General features: G+C 43.8%; 1 pseudogene; it reads left to right on the plus strand.

The window, feature by feature from the left end:
* Nucleotides 1-1,851: 1,851 nt before the first annotated feature.
* On the plus strand, nucleotides 1,852-1,969 carry LOC126485794 (5S ribosomal RNA; annotated as a pseudogene).
* Nucleotides 1,970-12,629: the final 10,660 nt, after the last annotated feature.

The raw sequence follows: 12,629 nt of genomic DNA on the forward strand, positions 1-12,629 counted from the left end.
CCGAACCGCCACGCGAGGGGTCTCCCGGCCACCAATGCCATACGCTCATTATTATTATCAAGGGGATTCACGGAAACATTCCCAAGGCCATAACTCTCCAACCTCCGGCCTGAATCCTTCCGACCATTGTTGCAGGGCCATACACGCCAAAGACCATCTGTCCGATGGAGCATAAGACGTGATTAATCAGAAAAGCCCACCTATCGCCATCCAGTGAACGTCCAGTTGCGATAATGGCGTGAAAATCCAATCCTTCGCTGGCGATGACGAGCAGTCAGCATAGGTGCATGAATAAGGCATCTGCTGTAGAGGTCCATACGCAGCAATATTCAATGAACGATCGTTCAGGAGACCCTGCTGGAAGCCCCTAGGTTCATCTGGGCGGTGAGTTGTCCAACAGGAGTGCGTCTATTCGCCCTTATACATCCCTGCAGTCATCATTCATCCCTGTTATCTATGGCCCGTGTGCACTACAGCTACGTCAGCGACTGTTTCGGATAGCGCCATTTTGCCATGCACGGTATATACTTAAACCACGACGGCAAGCGAACAGTTTACAAACATAGCCATTTCGGAAATGCTTTCACCCTTGGCGCGAAAGAAAACGATCACTCCCTCATGGAGGTCAGATAAATCAGTGATTTTCCGCATTACGACAATGACTGCACTGTTTTCCCGCGTTGCCCCGACGCGTTTTATATACCCTCCACTGCTGGCGCCGCCACCTACCGTCTGTGAGGGTTGTTGCACGTTGACGTGCAACATGGATGTGGCTGGGCTGTGTGTATCTTTATTACCTTATTTGCTCCTTATCCTCTGAGGGAGCGTTTCTTTCAACTTCTCTCCATTTACCAAATCATCCTGTAATGGATGAAGGCATAAAGGTCACACATTCTTCTTTGGGCAGATGTTTTCTAAATTTATCCAACAGGTTTTCGCGAGAACTAAGTCGTCTTTCCTCCAAGGATCCCCATTGAAGTCCCCTGAGGATTTCTATTGCACTTCGATAAGGGGTATACTGATCTGTTACGATCACAGGAACGCGTCTCATAATTGGTTCGATGTATATTGTCACACCCATATTCGATAAGAACTCCAAACACAGCAACTTTCGCAGAACGGTGTCAGATACGTTGTCTTAGTCAGACCAAGATAGCGTTACTCTGACTCTTTTGCAACTCGTCAATGTTCAGCAGCGAAGACAGTTGAAAAATGGGAAGAAATGTAGTATACTAGGGCAATGAAAGAACTGAATGAGTATTCCGATCGTTTCTAGAACATTTACAAAATGTGTCAGAAGTGTTTCTGTATTGCGTTCGACAAAGTTAAGACAACATTCCAGAAAAAGGAAGCAATTGAAGCCAAAGGAAAGGAAAAGTTCAATCTTTTTGCAGCATATCTATTCAGCAGCATATTGTCAAGGTGAGAAAATCGTAGAATACTTATTTGGAATGTTAACATCAAAATTCAGAAGTGCGGCGCTATGAAAAATCAAGCACGTGAAAATAAAAGTGACTGTAAATAGTTGTTGTACTGCATTCGTTCGATTAGCGACCGCAAGATAACACCACAACGACAACACATGGAAGACGCCGATGTAATGGTTACAGTTCACACATTTTAATATTGCGCAGTTCTTTTGTAAGCATGCTTCCAAAGAGCAAGTAGTTTTCATTGTGAAAGGTATTTTGCCGGTGTCTCACGTTTGTTGTAGACGCGTTTCGGGGGAAGTATCCACATGCCGCAAAGCTGAACGATTCAACAATAACAAGATGAATCGTCCGTATCCAGGAGGGCAGGACAGTAGCAGACAGAAAGGAAACCATTTTGATGGACACTTAACGTGTTAAAGGCAACGGCCTTGCCGCACTGGATACACCAGTTCTCATCAGATCACCGAAGTTAAGCGCTGTCGGGCATGGACGGCTCTTGGATGGGTGACCATCCGGGCCGCCATGCGCTGTTGCCATTTTTCGGGGTGTACTCAGCCTCGTGATGCCAATTGAGGAGCTACTCGACCGAATAGTAGCGGCTCCGGTCAAAGAAAACCATCATTACGGCCGGGAGTGCTGACCATACGCGCATCCTAATTGCGTCCACAACTGAGGATGACACGGCGGTCGGATGGTCCCGATGGGCCACTTGTGGCCTGAAGATGGAGTGCTTTAACTTGTTGAGGTGAGGGGTGTAAAGTTGCATTCACCGTCAAAAAGTTTGAGGAGACTATTCGTCTGATCTCAGTTTTCGTGTCGCAGTGCTCAGAAGGCGATGCAGAATTCAGAATTTTGTGCGTACCATGTTCGTGATGTGCAGGAATTGAAGGACCGGATAATAAAATTGTTTGGCGTACTGCACATGGTTTGAATAATTAGTTGACATTCATGGAACCGCAGAGTCAGACCATGTTTTCGTTATTGATAAGGTGTGGTTTCACCTCAACGGATACGTAAATGGGAAACACACAAGAATTTGGTCAACAGAAAATCTACATATCATTCATGGTTCAAATGGCTCTGAGCACTATGCGACTCAACTGCTGAGGTCATCAGTCGCCTAGAACTTAGAACTAATTAAACCTAACTAACCTAAGGACAGCACACAACACCCAGCCATCACGAGGCAGAGAAAATCCCCGACCCCGCCGGGAATCGAACCCGGGAACCCGGGCATGGGAAGCGAGAACGCTACCGCACGACCACGAGATGCGGGCTATCATTCATGAAAACACCTTGCACTGTCAGAAAATAGGAGTGTGGCGCGCAGTATCGCGTCGTCGAATAGTGGGCTCAACTTTCGTTGAAACTACAGTCTACAGTTTTTGTGTACCAAACCATAGTTTTTTTCGCTACTTAAGACAGGTGAATGCTGTTGCTCATTGCAGCAGGACGGTTTCACATGTCACACATCTAGTGACATCGATCATTTCGTAGCGAATTTTTAGATGAATGGATAATTTCTGAAGAATTATGGCCCCCATGTTCTCCCGATGTCTCAAGACTTCTTCTGATGGGGCTACCTAAGGAAAGGGTCTATAGAAAGCACGCTGCACATAGTGACGAAACTGAAGGTTAACGCTTGTGTGTGTGCGTGTGTGAGGAGAAACAAACAAACAAACACACACACACACACACACACACACACACACACACACACACACACACAGTCTCATTTGCAATTTTGGTTCCGAAACATGAGCTGTAGTGGGCCAGAACAAATACTGCTCATAACGTCTTTCATTCGACGCCCAATGTAAACGGAAAGCGTCGGTTTGTTTCCCGTTTTTTAAACGGGAATGTTGCGTGCCTATTCGTTAGAGCGGTCCCAAGCTGGTCTAATGCGATATTCAGTTCAGCTATATACATTGCCAGGGACAGTAAAACACGAAGAATTTTCCCCGTCTCGTGAGCCGCCCTGCGCCGCACAGTCTGCTATAGGCGTGCAGCAGCCCTGCTCGGTCGCTGCAGAGGTACTGTGTATTCTTCGTGTTTTACTGGCGATGTTAATACATATCGCTAAACCAAATAAAGCAGTGGCCTAAGTTGGGATCGCTCTGTCGAATGTTCATATAAATTTTTGCTTTAAAAATAATTTTGTTTGTAACGGGAAACGAACTGACTTTCCCGTTGACACTGTGCGTCTCGTGAAAGCGTGATGAGCAGTATTTATTTAGATCGACTGCATCTACAATTGCAGAAACGAAATTGTAAATGTCTGACGAAACACCAGAGAAAATGCGCCTGACAGCTCTTAGGAAAAAGAGAGAGGAGAGAGAGAGAGAGAGAGAGAGAGAGAGAGAGATGGTTCAAATGGCTCTGAGCGCTATGGGACTTAATTTCTAAGGTCATCAGTCCCCTAGAACTTAGAACTACTTAAACCTAACTAACCTAAGGACAGCACACAACACCCAGTCATCACGAGGCAGAGAAAAGAGATTGTTCAAATGGCTCTGAGCACTATGGGACTTAATTTCTAAGGTCATCAGTCCCCTAGACCTTAGAACTACTTAAACCTAACTAACCTAAGGACATCACACACATCCATGCCCGAGGCAGGATTCGAACCTGCGACCGTAGCAGTCGCGCGATTCCAGACTGTAGCGTCTAGAACCACTCGGCCACTCCGACCGGCGAGAGAGAGAGAGAGAGAGAGAGAGAGAGAGAGAGAGAGAGAGAGAGTTTATTTGTTGATGTTGAAGAAACCATACGACTCTACAAGACGCATGTTAAAAAATATATTTGCATGTAGTTATTAAAACGCATTTCCACTTCATTTAAGGACATATATAGCATTCATTAACAAGAAATAGCATCATTTGTGTAACATAACAATGGTCAAACGCGATTGTTTAGGTACTGTACTTATGACTAGCGCTGAAACAAATGATTGTGATGAGAACTGATTTCTTCACATAAAACCGTGTGAAACTTCCGAACTCCCTCAAGTGGTAGTTGTTCTTACGTACATTTGCATTGCCCTGATCGTGCGGCTCCACATGTGGCCCACGAGTGAAACTAGCAGCGCACCACTTGTACGTCTGCGCCACGCATGACCCCTGACATGAGCAGCAATCGTGAACAGTCGTGGCGCGGCCCACAAAGAGGCGTGTAGCTCCCACCCTACCTGCATTTTATTTTTTTATTATTATTTTTTTTAATCAAGGCGTTCTCGCCACTCTATTTCTGTGTGCACTGCGCACGTGATCGTAAGTTGCGCAGCGATTTAGGCCACTGAACACAGACTCAGGAGGCGCAGGTTCCAAACCCCATGCGAATATACAGGTTTGCCCATGGTTTCGCCAGATCATTAAGGCGAATTCCGAGATGGTTTCTTTGAAAAGGAAACAGCTGATATCCTGTGCTCCCTTTTGTCATGACCGCGTCGCTGACGACTCGTTGAATCCCAGTTTTCCTGCTTCCGCTATTGAGGAACTTCGTCGTTTGACCTTTCTGCAAAGTATTATCGAAGCCTGCAGAATGCTACAGACTGCACGAAATTGTTGCTAACACGTCCGTACTGTGAACAGAATCGCCGGATTGTTGTATTGTCGGCAGAGATCCGATTATAAACTCTGACAAGGAACGAATGGATCGACACGCTTCGACGAGCAAGTCGTTATCTTGCGCCACCATTCATGTTAATTGCTTAAAGCTGTGTAGTTTGTTTAATAGCGGCGTTAGATGTACATTTAATAGCACACGCTGTTCCATAATGGACAACAGAATGGCCTGCCTCCCAGAATTACGAAGATGCATTGTGTACCGTAACTCTTTTCCACAGTTTTATCAAACATCAAGAGCCTTCATCTCTGTGTATTTATCGAATCGATACGTAGCTTTGAGACCGCTGCTTGCTGTATTCTAAATACAGCACTGCTGCAGTATGTTGCGATCGTCGTCAGATTACTTACAACATCCTTTCTGTTCTTGATACTGACACAAAGGTTCATGAGAAGTCAGTATATGTGTTTATACGTAACAGTAAAACACTTTGGAATGCCAAAGTAACAGGACGAATTAAAGTACAGCGCCTGAACATCTAGTCTTTTAAGAAACAAAGCAGTTTTCACTGAATACACCATTTACTTTAAAGTTAAGTGTCTGGCACCTCTATAAAAGAAAGTGAACTGGTACAAAGCATACTAGGAAAGTTTTGCAGTACAGCTTTATTTATTTATTTTTTTCGGAGTGCCGGCCGGTGTGGCCGAGCGGTTCTAGGCGCTACAGTCTGGAACCGCGCGACCGCTACGGTCGCAGGTTCGAATCCTGCCTCGGGCATGGATGTGTGTGGTGTCCTTAGGTTAGTTAGGTTTAAGTAGTTCTAAGTTCTAGGGGACAGATGACCTCAGAAGTTAAGTCCCATAGTGCTCAGGGCCATTTGAACCTTTTGTTTTTTTTTTCGGAGTTATTTCCACCACATTGAATGCACCTCTCTATCCTCCGAAACCAATCCCAAAACCAGGTTTCCCCTGTTACTGTAGGGAATAAGGCATAATCATTACTTCAAGCACTCAGGAGGTCCTCATCACTTGAAGACTGCACTCCTGTCAGCTTCATTTTCACATGCGGGAACAGTGCAAGGTCACAAGGAGCAAGGTCTGGACTGTAAGGAAGGTGCTCAAGAGGTTTCAGTCCTGTACCCCGCAAACATTCGGTTCATGCTTTGGTGCGGTGAGGTGGAGCGTTGTCATGATGGAGAATCCAAGTGTCCGTTTTTGACTTTGGTAGCAGGTTATTCAAACATTGGATGACTTTGGGTGGGCACTGCCAGTGTACCACTTAGTTGTGACTCTCTTCTGTGTGTCCAAAACAACACGCTTCACAATTCCACTCGATTTCGTTACTGAGAGCTATTGGTTTGTCGTCATCTTCAAAAACCCAAACTTTGTTTTGAGTCTTAGTCGGCACGTCATAACAATACAGCCAAGTCTCGTCATCTGTCACAATGTTATTCACACACCGACATTGTCCCTTAGAGATCTTGTCCTGGTACCAAGTCACACGTCGTGTCATCTGCTCTGCCATTAGTCATGCGGCACCTAGAGACAACAAAGTTTCTTTACTTCAAATAACCATGCAGAATCGAACGAATTGCTGGTGCATTTAGCCCTAAGGTATCCTCTATCTGTTTACAGATCACTCGTCTGTCTTCGTCTAACATTTTCCTTACAGCACCAATGTTTTCCTCCATAACTGATGATTGTGACCTTTCCTCCCTCTCAGCGACCTCCAGAATGAAATTTCCCCTTTGGAATTCTCTGTACCACCTGAATCTAGTTGTATTATGTGGACACACATCACCAAGTGCAAAAGTCATTTCTTCAAAGCACTGGTCTATGTTTAAACTACCCGGAAAGTTGTACCTCAAAAACTGCCCGAATCTCACTTCGTGACCTCGATGCCATAGCAAGCACTTCAAACTAACCTTGCTAGTGAATGACTGTCACCACAGCAGCTACAACGCAAGTATGAAGTATTCTCAGAACACAGCAAAAATCAACCTCCTGCGACTTATAGTAGCGTCGTATTGCAAAACGTTCCTAGTACCCTTTGTAACTGTAGAGAGAAAGCCTAGTCTACCGACCACCGAGCTAGGTGGCCCAGGGTCAAGACACTGGACTGGTATTCGAGATAGCAGTGATTCCAGTTCCCGTCCGGCCATCCTAAATCATTAAAGGCTAATGCCGATATGGTTCCATTGAAGAATACGTTGTCAGTGCCGATCCCCAAACCGAGCTTCTGCTTCGTCTGTAATGGCACCGTTGTCGGCAGAAAATTACACCCTCCTTTCCTGTTTTTCTTATCGATCAGTAGATCCAACTGACATGGTCTAGCGAATGTACTTTTACATTGTTCCCTCACTGAGGATGTTCTTACTTTCGAAGAACATCAGGCGAAACGTAGTATCCAAATTGTTTTCTCTGGACTGCGATCAATGTATCGTTTTGTCTATAATATCGTGTTTTTCACTGGATCTCTTGTTGCATACTATTTTACGAGACCATGTTTATTCAGTAACACCATTGTAGTTCTTATGAGGGAGTTGGAGGTTCCAGTGTAATACCTCCCACCCACGAAGATTAGAATGAACTAACATGTTTTATCTGCCAACTTAAATCGCCAGTGTAAGGTTCTAGCAAGTGTTTGTGCTCGGAATAACTCTCCCATTCAGACATTTAAAAAGAGAAAAAAAATTGTTGTACCTGCTCTGTAAGCGAAATTGCTAATAACGCTTCAGCAGTGGGACTCAAAAGTAGCCACTTCGAACCCTGGTAGTGGGAAACATCTCACTATCGGCTTTTGGTGTTCTTAGACAGGAATAGGTTATATTACGACACTAGATTCTTCCAGCTTCTTTCCTTTCCTCTCTAACGTCACAAATACAGCATTTCACATGAAGGCAACACTGTGACCACTATGAGGCTGATACGCACCTGTCGGAGGGAATCATCGTCAACCCATACCGTTCAGGAAGTTGCCCAGAAAGTCAATGCGAGATTCTCGCAACTGCCATCAGCGTCCATTTCTGTAGTATGGGATGGCCTTTATCTCAGTTTGATTGCCAGGAGATTAGAAACTCTGTTCTTCTCAATGCAAGGTCATCCTGTTGCATCGTGACATTTCGCAGGCTAACACAAATGAGTTGCGCATTGGCACAACTCGCATAAGAGCACAAACGACGGTGTCGGAGCCGCGAGTAGGCGGCGTCTGCTTAGCTTCATGTAGCGTAGAGGCTTGAAGTTCAAGTGGGCTGTCTGGCTGCCACCAGACTTCCTATATTACAGTGACAGAGGGCGTTTGTGGTACCGAGCCGCTGGAGGCGTGGTTCAGTGGGAGTGCTGCATTGGGTCTGCCGGATTCCCCACGACTGCTATTGGCGTCTGATGGAAACTTGAAATCCCGTTGCGAACTATGACGCCCGTTGGGTGGTATCGATACCACATAAAGGCTGCTGTAAATAATTTCATGGTACCTGAAGATGGTCGAAACCAGCAATACCGTAATAAAGATTTATGAGCCGCTCTCGGCGGTTCTAAAATACGACTTTTTCTCAATTTCTTGTGTGGCACCACCTGCACGAGATATATTGGAATTTTTATTCATTCACATGTTTCAAAATGTCAGTAATAATAATAACAACAACAACAATAATAATAATAATAATAATAATTATTATTATTATTATTATTATTGTTCTTTGTGGCTCAGTACGACACCACTTCCCGGTAATGCAGAGGGGACGAATGTCCACACCTTTGAGAGGTGAAAGATTAAAAGCAAAATGAAATATTCTATGTTCCGGGCGGTATTCGAACCGCCTACCTTCGGTTTTCAGACACGTGTTGTACCACAAGGCTCCCAGACCCGACAAACCGGCAATGTAACTTTCAAATAAATTATTTACAGGTAGAAAGTCAGCCAAAAATGTGTGTGCCGGAGCGCTGCCATGTGACGAGAGAATGGTCAGCAGAGGCAGTAGCTATTCTGCTCGGCTCGCAGCTCCAGATACGTGCGACGCGCACACTCCGGTTTGTTGTTTTGGACGCAGCGGGTCGAGATAAAGCTCTGAAACAGAGCGCCGAGCCGGCCTGGCCGCCGCTGATAGCGGGCGCGCTGCGCCGGGCAAAAACAACCGGAAACACGCGTTACGTATTTGTTCCCACCAATAAACATTCATTTCCTCTCTTGGCTGCAGTCCAAACGTGCTCATCACCAGCTGTTGTTATGCTACAAAATAATCGGCCGCATCGAGCGGAATGAGACAGAGGGAGCTGTGCTGTTAACGACCTAAACAAAGAACTTCGACGCAAAACTAATATTTGGCTTGGAGTGCTTCAGCATTAATGGCTATTTATTTCACTTTCTTTATAGCCAATGTGCATGCGCATTTCTGTCAGAAACGTAATACATGATTGATTGTCAGTAAAGACAGGCTGTAACTATCCGTAACATGTGCAGTACATAGCCTGTATAAAGAGTGAGAGGCTGTAGGTGAACGCGTTCTTGATTGGCTGATCAATTGCAACGCCATAATTCGTTCGCGGGTCTCTTTCGGTGTTTGCATTGCTTTTCTGTGTTGGGATATTGTTTTCAAGTCTTCTGGAAACGATTGCAACGTATTTATTTTCAGGTTTATTATGTGCTCTTGCGAACGTCAGTGCCCAGACACCACTCTTTAAACCAGTAGGACTCAGTTCCAAACAAGTAAATTAGATTTTCGAGTGCTATTAAGCACAAAACGTATCGCACATGTTAACATAATTGCCGGTAGCTGAGCGGCCGGCGTCATCCGGTTGGAATTCCGTTATTATACACTTTTTTTTGCTTTTATTTAGACTCTGTGCTTATATATTATTGAAGTTATAATATGTATTTCATCATAATTTTATAAAAAATATATCTTTATAGTAAATGAAAATAAATTAAATTTTGACGCAGACATGTGAAACGACTCTTTGTTAAAAGAAGTAAGTTACGTATCAGTAATGCCTTGAATTGAGAAAGAAAGATTTAATGCTCATTTCCCCGGAATGAGGAAAGAAGAAATACTACGCATTTGCAATAAATATAGGAAATATAAAACACAAAGGGAAAATGCATTTCAAAATTTTGCACGTGGCTGTAGCAGCAACTGTAGGATGAAACCTTCTTTAACGGATAATAGACAGCCAGTCAGTCGAAAAATGGAAGGTGTATTTAATCCATGATTTCAAACTCTATAAGAACGTCTTCTTCAGAAGGAAATAGTGATGTCTGGGTTACATATCGTGGCCTTTTCGCTATGTTTTAAAGTATCTCTGCCACGAAGTGTAACCCACTTGTCACCATTTCTTCTAAAGAAAATGTTTTTGTAAACGTTGAAACAATGGTGAAGGGGTTTAAATAAACCTTCCATTACGCTATTGATTGGCTGTTTATTATTATTCCTTCAAGATGAAATAACCGCAGTGGCAGTTATCTGAAATTTCTTTAGTTACTGTCCTGCCTTTTGAATACGTTTTCGCCGGCCAGTGTGGACGAGCGGTTCCAGGCGCTTCAGTCTGACACCGCGCGACCGCTACGGTCGCAGGTTCGAATCCTGCCTCGGGCATGGATGTGTGTGATGTCCTTAGGTTAGTTAGGTTTAAGTAGTTCTAAGTTCTAGGGGACTGGTGACCTCAGATGTTAAGTCCCATAGTGCTCAGAGCCGTTTGAACATTTTTTTTTAATACGTTTTACGGAAGAAGAATCTATTAGATTACTCACCTGAGGAATGCCTGTCACGATAATTGCTTGCTTCTTTATTTTGCTCACAGTTACTCTCAAAATTTCAGGTGACTTTTTTTGTTTTTTCCTACATACACTATTCGCACCGCCCTGTATTCTAATGTACTTCCAGAATGAATTTTCTCTCTGCGGCGGAGTGTGCGCTGATGTGAAACTACCTGGTAGATTAAAACTGTGTGCCGGACTGAGACTCGAACTCGGGACCTTTGCATTTCGCGGACAAGCGCTCTACCTCCTGAGTTACCCAAGCACTACTCATGACCTGCTCTCACAGCTTTACTTCCGCCAATACCTCGTCTCGTACCTTCCAAACTTCTGCTAGGTAGTTTCATATCAGCCTTGGAGGACCAGAGAGGCATTAAAACTGAAATACGCTGTATTATTGTTCCACGATAATATTAACTGTATACATTTTATTGGACGATGTTCATGAGTATATAAGTTTTCAAACTCAATGTTTGACTGACCTAAGCATTTCAGACTACATATGTTATACAGATATTATTTATAAATCTCTGAACTATACACAATCTCATATTGAAATGTACATAAAGAAGGTATGTATCTGTAAACATTATATATATTTGCACTCAAAGGTTAACCGTATGTTAATATAAAAGTCAGAATCGTTCACCAAGCGGGTATTGGCAGAGGCTGCTATAACAATAGACAAAAATCTAGGTTGGTGCACGTAATGAACTAAGATTAAGTAGCAGAGGAACAGAGACAGGGAGAGGAGTAGGCAGTGCAGTGAGGAGAGTGGGAAACAGGTACATAATTTGTAACAAGCATATCGCAGAGCGATAACAGTCTTAATAGGCACCGCAACAGGCAAGTCGTGCAATGTACTCCTCAGAGGGGTCTGTGGTACCATGGCAACCGATACCGTACTGATGATCCTCGAGATCTACCCAGTAGGCACTACGGTAATGTGTTGTAAAGCGGATCTGACAAGAGTGAAACAAATCTTGACACAAAAGTATAACTACAAAGGCGAAGTGAGTGCATGGCTGAACGACTGGGACAACAGTACAGTGAAATGTTCCGAAGAGTCCACCGTCTTTTTCCTATCATTTACGAGCGCCTAGTCCTTGTCCATGTAAACCCTATGAACTTAATAGCACACAGTCCATATTCAGTTTAATTGTACAGGTTCGACAGGAAATGCGATGGGAGTACCCTTTGCCATGCACTTCACATAGTTTGGAATACAACGAGAGCTGTAGAATGTTAATCATCGGTGCAAATTGTTGACGGTTGAAAATTCTACTCTGTAACACAAAGTTGATGAAATTTTGTGAAATGTTTTTGAAACATGGGACTCAGGGAACGACAGGATTCGGTGTGGACGGGGCCTTACTCAGTTTCCGTTGGTTGCTCAGTTTTTTTTTCTTTTTTTTAATCACTTACACTTTATTTGGAACCAATTGGAAATGAGGTTGACAATAAGGAACAATTATCAAATTTGACTATTAAGACACAATGTCTAATAAAAAAATTCTCAAGCAAGTTGCACTCACGGCTGAAGGCCTTATTGACCAGAACTTTAAATTATTTGTCGGCTGAAGGCCCAATAGTAATAACTGAAAATTAAAATACTTTAAAAAAACAATCATCACAATCTGATCAAACCAAGAGAGAGGTGGGCCTCAGACAGTGCTCCAAGGATTGGCCTGGGAAAGTCACTCAACTTCGTAAATGATGAAACAGGCAGCCAGTTGTATTCATTTGACCGGATGCCAACTCAAACTAGTGACAGTTTAAACGCAGACTAACACTCTTTCTAAATCTACTTAATGTCTGGTAACCAACACAACGATGGAATAACCCAGGCATGGCGGAACCGGCAGACACCATTGTGTCTTC

This window comes from Schistocerca serialis, chromosome 6, assembly GCF_023864345.2.
Source record: "Schistocerca serialis cubense isolate TAMUIC-IGC-003099 chromosome 6, iqSchSeri2.2, whole genome shotgun sequence".
In the NCBI taxonomy this organism is placed as follows: Eukaryota; Metazoa; Arthropoda; class Insecta; order Orthoptera; family Acrididae; genus Schistocerca; species Schistocerca serialis.